This window comes from Meriones unguiculatus, chromosome 2 (assembly GCF_030254825.1).
Source record: "Meriones unguiculatus strain TT.TT164.6M chromosome 2, Bangor_MerUng_6.1, whole genome shotgun sequence".
Taxonomy (NCBI): Eukaryota; Metazoa; Chordata; class Mammalia; order Rodentia; family Muridae; genus Meriones; species Meriones unguiculatus.
The window spans coordinates 105,818,808-105,827,045 of NC_083350.1; positions in this window are offsets into that span (position 1 = coordinate 105,818,808).

The window sequence follows — 8,238 nt, forward strand, 5'->3', positions numbered from 1 at the left end:
GCACGCCTGGGTTGGCTACCCAGAGGCTATTTAAGCTGTGGGCTGGCTATCCCCGGGGTCCGAGGAGGATTGTTCAATGTTCCTGAATAAATTGCATTGAAAAAAAAAATAGTGAGTTTCTTTTCTTTAATTTTGTCCTGAAAGATCTATTAAGCCCAAAGGGTTGTGATTCTTCAATATATCAACTTAATCATATAACACTCTCTTCTGTATACAGAGCACTACATCATATTCTGAAATTCACTGTTTGAAAAAAGTTTTGTTATTATTTTTCAGATACTAAACTCTCAATAGACAGGGACAACTTAGTTTACATGCTCTATTTGCATACATTTGCATAACTGATACAGAATTAAAAGGAGCATGCTACTTTCCTTAACTGGTAACTACTCTACCATCCAGTACAAATGAGAAATCAGTAGTGAAACTCTCAGGGTTTTCTGTTTCTTCTCCCCTCTCTTGTTCACAGAATTGTATATCATCACCATTTAATTTTGTGAGATAAGTAAAATTTATATCCTGTCTAACATGCTCACTCAAGCCAAGAGACAAAAAGCTATGTATTATTTTCTTTTCTACCAATTAATGAAGTTGGTGTACACAGGGCAGATTTTAGGCATTTCATAAAAAATGTGAATGAAATGTGGAGTGCAAGCTTCTGGCTTGAAACAATTGACTGAGAAATCTGTACTAAGAGACTAGACTCTGGAGTCCAGCACTTTCAGGTTGGATTCAGGCTCCAGCACTTTCTATAAATTGTGAGAAGCAATTGAATTCCTGTATCTGATTTTCATATGTTAACTGGAGATTATAACAGCATTCTGTTTCTATGCATATTTGAGGATTAAATTTAGTAATTGCATTTAAATTGTAAGAAAAGTGCCCAGTGCATACAAGCATGGAATTGTTCTTAGTTTTCTTTGTATCCTTTTCATTTATTTTAAGGACTATTTGAAAATAATGAACAAAGACAGTGCCTCCTAAAGATGAAGTGTGAAAAGCTTGATGCTCTGTGCAAATACTACACTTTTGTTCTTTTGCCTTATAAACATATCCTCTGACAAATCCCGAATCCTCACACCTTATCTGTATGTGTTTGCCTTTGAAATTTTTATTTTATCTCCTGGCATGCAATTTGACTCAGCATCGAATTTGTTCTCCTATAGTCCTTTTGATGTTTTCCAGTCTGCTTACTGAGTTGTCTGTCAATAATCAGCAATTAGCACTTCCAAATATATCTTTTCAAATGCAAACACTGAATTATTTGAATTTAAAAATGTCTAAAATAAAGAGTATGATAGAGTAGAGTACTTGTTAAAAAATGAATGCATTATATTTGGCAATTTATTTTCAGCATGAAGTCACTGTTCTTTGCTTTTGGTTTTGCTGTTAGTTTCACAACCATTTGACTATAAGCATGACATATTTCTTTTATTTAATTTTAATATTAATTACAGTTTATACACTTTGTATCCCAGCTGTAGCCCCTCCCTCATGCCCTCCAAATCTCCCCCCTCTCTCTCTTCTCCTCCCATGCCTCTTCACCAGTCCTCTGATAGGGGAGGTCCTCTTTCCTTTCCATCTGACCCTATCCAATCAGATCTTATCAGGACTGGCTGCATTGTCTTCCTCTGTGGCCTGGTAAGGCTGATCCCCAGTCATGGGGAGATGAACAAAGAGCCAGCCCCTGAGTTCATATCAGAGACAATCCCTGTTCCCCTTATGAGGGAATCCACTTGGAGACTGAGCTGCCATGGGCTACATCTGTGCAGGGGTTCTATGTTATCTCCATGAATGGACCTTAGTTGGAGTATCAGTCTCAGAAAAGACCCCAGATTTCTTGATTCTGCTGTTCTCCTTGTGGAGTGGAGCTTCAGTCCCCTCCTGGTCTTTCTATCTTCCCCCTTCTTTCATAAGAATCCCTGCATTTTGCCCAAAGTTTTTCTATGAATCTCAGCATTTGTTTTGATGCCCTACTGCGTGAGTCTTTCAGAGGCCCTCTGCGGTAAACTTCACTGTTTTCTCCCTCTTCTGATGACCATCCCCTTTGCCTTTCTGATAAGGATCAAAAACTCAAGTGACAGTACATACTGGAGAGGATGTGGAGAAAGGGGAACCATCCTCCATTGGAGATGGGAAAGTAAACTTGTACAACCAGTTTGGAAATCAGTCTGGTGCTTTCTCAGACAATTAGGAATACTGCTTCCTCAAGATCCAGCTATACCGCTCTTAGGCATATATCCAAAATATGCTCAAGCACACAACAGGAACATTTGCTCAACCATGTTCATAGTAGCTTTATTCATAATAGCCAGAATCTGGAAAAAATCGAGATGCCCCTCAATGGTGGAATGGATACAGAAATTGTGGTACTTTTACACAATGGAATACTACTCAGCAATTAAAAACAAGGAAATCATGAAAATTGCAGGCAAATGATAGGAACGAGAAAAGATCATCCTGAGTGAGGTATCTCAGAAGCAGAAAGACATGCATGGCATATACTCACTTATAAATGGATAGTAGATATATAATATAGGATAAACATAATAAAATATGTACTCCTAAAGAAGCTAAGCAAAAAGCATGATGTATTTCTAAACTGACTTAAATCTAGCTTCTTCTCCACATCTTAAAAAAAAACTGAAAATTAAAGTTTATTAACAGTCATTACTTAAGTAAATGGGGAATGGGCATTGGAGGTGTAATAATTCAGTAGCTTAGGGAAGCTTAAAACATACCTAGGAATAGATTCTGAGTGCTGCCATTAAATGTTCAAACCTGTTTGAAAAAAAAAAAAGTGTGTCTTATACTTACTAAAAACATTTTTTTTACATCAAAAAATCCTTAAGTTTCTAAAGTATTATTGCAGTTCTTTTTCTTTAGACAAGAGAAGGAAAATGGAAAGCTGTTAATTGTGTTGCTTTTGTAATGCACCCTGATTACCAGGAATCTCTAGAGCAAACCTGCAGTTTGGATCAACTCTACCAAATATTCATTAGCTTGAATTTTTTCATTGGGATATTTTTTTAAGTTTACTTTATTTTTATACCTTAAGTAAAACCTTATTTAAATTTCAGAAGCCCTCTGTGGTAGGCTCCTGCCCCGTTCTCCTTATTCTGATATCCATTCTGTTTGCCTTTCTGGTTGAGGATTGAGCATCTTACCCAAGTTCCTCCTTCTTGATTAGCTTCTTTAGGTGTACAGATTTTAGTACGTTTATCCTGTATTATATGTTTAATATCCACTTATAACTGAGTATATACCATGTGTGTCGTTCGGGTTCTGGGATAGCAAACTCAGGACAATCTTTTCTAGATCTCACCATTTGCCTGAAAATTTCATGATTTCCTTGTTTTTCATTGCTAAGTATTATTTCATTGTGTAAAATACCACAAGTTCTGTATCCTATTTTTTTTTTTTTTTTTTCAATGCAGTTTATTCAGAAACCTTGAACAATCCTCGGGCCCTGGGGAAAGCCAGCCCACAGCTTAAATAGCCTCTGGGTAGCCAACCCAGGCGTGCCACGTGGGCAATGCAGATAGGTCCACATACATGGAAGCAAGCCAGATCCTCAGCCTTAGCCAAATGTGGAATTGTTCGTGACAGAGAGCACTCACCATCGGGAAGGTGGAAGGCAGAAACCGGGGTCTGATGCTCTTTGGGTGGATGACACCTAAACGAACATCGGTACAAAGTCCCAATTTGCTTCTAATATCAGAGATCAGACCTCTACTCTTGCCTGATGCATCTAAAACAAAAAGGGGGAACTGTTGAGAGCTGCGGAATGCTATGCCTGTATCCTATTTTTAAGTTTTGGGACTCTGGGCTGTTTCCAGATTCTGGCTATTACAAATAAAGCTGCTATGAACATGGTTGAGCAAATGTCCTTGTTGTATACTTGAGCATATTTTGGATGTATTCCTAGGAGTGGTATAGCTGGATCTTGAGGAAGCACTATTCCTAATTGTCTGAGAAAGCACCAGATTGATTTCCAAAGTGGTTGTAGAAGTTTATATTCCCACCAGCAATGGAGGAGGGTTCTTCTTTCTCCACATCCTTTCCAGCATCTGTTGTAACTTGAGATTTTGATCTTAGCCATTCTGATGAGGAAAATTTGTGGGATGTTTTGATTTGCATTTCCCTGATGACTAAGGAAGTTGAGCATTTCTTTAAGTGTTTTTCTGCCATTTATTGAGAATTTTCTGAAAGATTCTACCCAGCAAAGTATCAAAGCAGATGCTGAGATTCATAGCCAAACTTTGGGCAGAGTGTAGTGATATTATGAAAGAAGGGAGAGATAGAAAGACTTGGAGGGGACAGGAGCTCCAAAAGGAGAGCAACAGAACCAAAGTATTTGGACACAGGGGTCTTTTCTGAGACTGATACTCCAACCAAGGACCATGTATGGAGATAACTTAGAACTCCTACACATATGTAGCCCCTGGCATGTCAGGCTCCAAGTAGATCACCTAGTAATGGGAACAGGGACTCTCTCTGACATGAACTCAGTGTCTGGCTCTTTTATCACGTCTCCCTGAGGGGGGACAGCCTTTCCAGGCCACAGAGGAAGACAATGCAGCCACTCCTGATGAGACCTGATAGACTAAGGTCAGATGGAAAAGGAGGAGGACTTTCCCTATCAATGGACTTAGGGAGGGTCCATAAGCTCCTCCCTCCTCCCCTCCCGATCCCAGCCTCCCTCCCCTTTCTGCATGCATGCGACTCCCCAAGTCCACTGATAGGGGAGGTTCTCCTCTCCTTTCTGATCTTAGTCTATCAGTTCTCATCAAAAGTGCCTGCATAGTCCTCTACTGTGGCCTGGTAAGGCTGCTCCCCGCTCAGGGGGAGGTGATCAAAGAGCAGACCAATCAGATTATGTCAGAGGCAGTCCTCCTTCCCATGGGAGGAGATGAGGGAGGGAATGTGGGACTGGAGGGGCTTCGGGAGGAGAATACAATTGGGATACAAAGTAAATCAACTGTAACTCATAAAAAAATAAATTTTAAAAAGCTAGTTCAACTTTGAAAAGGGAGAACAATTTACATATTTTGCAAAGAAGTAACATTTTGAAACACATCGTGAAAACATCATCAATAATCTGGTAACTTCTATTGACATTGGTAGATTTACCAGTAACAATGGAATAAAAGGCACACTGCAAGGAATACAAGTTTTCAATCCCAGATTTAGCTGTCCACTTTTAATGTAATTTGGAAAATAATATGGGATAGAAGATACTGTATGGAACAAATGACTCTGGCATTTATATTCTTTTTTTTCAATGCAGTTTATTCAGGAACCATGAATAATCATCTGACCCTGGGGAAAGCCAGCCCACAGCTTAAATAGCCTCTGGGTAGCCAACCCCAGCATGCCATGTGGGCAATGCAGATAGGTCCACATACATGGAAGCAAGCCAGATCCTTGGCCTTAGCCAAATGTGGAGTTGTTCCTGACAGAGAGCACTCACCATCGGGAAGGTGGAAGGCGGAAACCAGCTCCATCTTTCAGGCGCGGTATTACGCAGCTCTCTACAGTTCCCCTTTTTGTTTTAGACGCATCAGGCAAGAGTAGAGGTCTGATCTCTGATATTAGAAATAAATTGGGACTTTGTACTGATGTTCATTTAGGTGTCATCCACCCAAAGAGTATCAGACCCGTCCAATACCTTTTTCTCAGAGGCGGGACCTGGGGCATCAACCCGCATGCAATCAGACATGCTCTTCTCTGGGTCCAAAGTGGCTGACCCTGAGTGCACTGCTTAGCCTCGCATCCTGAGCATAACATTTTAGCTTTTTATGGTAGCCAACCATGCTTGGGGAGAATGTCCTGCTTCAATGGCTATAAAGGCCTGAATGGTCATGGCAGCATTACTCTGTTGTGAGACTCTAATCTTGCATATACACCACAGGCAAACCAAGGAGACCAACACCAGAAGGCCTGCTAACGCTCCCATGACCGCCCATTTCTTCAGATGATTCATGGCTGCAGCAATCCATGATGATAATCCTGTGGCTAGTCCTGCGTCCACTCTGGCATTTATATTCTTAGAAGGAAAATGTTATACCTAAAATTTTACCTTGGAATGTTTTAAAATTTCATTTTCTTTTATTATTGATCAGTTAAATCTTAGAAAGTCCAACACAATTGTTCTAGATATGAGACTACCAAAGTAAAGTATGAATTTATATCATTCATTAACATCATAACATTTTAAAATTAAAGTATTTATTTACTTAATATGTGTTTCTGTTTTGTGTGTGCATGCATGCATGTGCCCACATGTATACATACATGCATGTGTTTGTGTTTGTGTGCATGTATGCATGCCTTTGTGTGTGTGTTTATATGTGTGTGCATACATGCATTTGTCTGTCTGTGTGTGTGTATTTACTTTGTGTGGTCCATTACTAATTTCAGATTGTCAGTCTTGCATGTAAGCACCTTTAGCAGCTGAGCAGTGTTGGCAGTCTGAATAGCATAAAGCTATGTTGTGCTGAAACATATAGGCAGTTATGCTATAAATTATAAATGTGCACTGACAGAGTATACTTAGTAACAAAATTAAATAAAGCATTTATATTAAATAATTTTCTCAATGGTCATATTTCATATTTCTGTATTTCTGCTGTCATTAGCAGTAATAAAAAACAATGCACTAGAAGACAACCTATGAAGCATTTAGTGCAATAAACAACTTTAAAATCAGTAATGTATCTTTATACCATATTATATGAAGACTAATTAGAGAATGGAAAGAGTTTATAGGAAAGGTATTTACAGAAAGAAAAATTTGAAGAGTGAATTAGCCGATTGATATGGATAATATCAATTTTTTTGAGTAATATACAATGTTTAATGAGCTTTTCATTGATATTAATAATGGAAGAAATTTCCCCTTTTTTATAGTTATTTTTATGAAACTGTTTCTCAGTTTCTCTTTAACCCTAATAATACCCAAATAATTGAGACTTCATTATATTATTTTAACAAGCTACTCAGCATGATCCTGAGCAGTTTTAATTCTATTCTTTTTTTGTTTTCTTTTTTTATTTTATTAATTACACTTTATTCATTTTGTATCCCCCCATAAGCTCCTCCCTCCTCCCCTCCCGATCCCACCGTCCCTCGCCTTTCTGCATGCATGCCACTCCCCAAGTCCACTGATAGGGGAGGTTCTCCTCTCCTTTCTGATCTTAGTCTATCAGTTCTCATCAAAAGTGCCTGCATAGTCCTCTACTGTGGCCTGGTAAGGCTGCTCCCCACTCTGGGGGAGGTGATCAAAGAGCAGACCAATCAGATTATGTCAGAGACAGTCCCTCTTCCCATTACTATGTAACCCACTTGGACACTGAACTGCCATGGGCTACATCTGTGCAGGGGTTCTAGGTTATCTCCATGAATAGTCCTTTGTTTGAGTATGAGTCTCTGGGAAGTTCCCTGTGTTCAAATTTTCTTGTTCTGTTGCTCTCCTTGTGGAGACCCTGTCCTCTCCAGCTCTTACTATTTCCCACTTTTTACATAAAATTCCATTCACTCTGCCCAACAGTTGCCCATCAGGCTCAGCATCTGCTTTGATAGTCTGCAGGGCAGAGGCTTTCAGAGTCCCTCTGTGGTAGGTTCCTAGTTTGTTTCCTGTTTTCTTCTTCTGGCTTTCAGAAGCCCTCTGTAGAAGATTCCTAGGTTGTTTCCTGTTTTCTTCTTCTTCTTCTGATGTCCATCCTCTTTGCCTTTCAGGATAGGGATTGACCGTTTTAGTTAGGGTCCTCTCTCTTGCTTAGTTTCTTTAGATGCACAGATTTTAGTGGGTTTGTCCTATGTTTAAAGCATTTCTTTAAAATATAAAAAAAAAAAACTTTAGAATATCACAGACAACATAAAAAATAGAAGCATGAGCCAATTTATTTTCTAGATTCCTTCTCTACTGGGTTTTATGTATTGTCTATGCCTTATCTGGAGGCCTCAGCTCCTATTTAGCTCATCCCCCACAGCCCTTCTCCCCAGTATCTGATATCTACTTATTTCTTTTGCATGTGCATGATTGCTAGTGACAGGAGCATCCTGGAGTATCTATCCCTCGTTACTGTTTTATCTTGTAACTTCTTTGTACTGTGTTTCTTTTTTAATTATTTTCTGCTTGAACAAACCACCTGTTCCAACCTGGATCTTGATGGACATATTAATCAATGAGAGAATGCTTCAGTAAGGTCTCACACATTATGCCCAGGAAGTCTA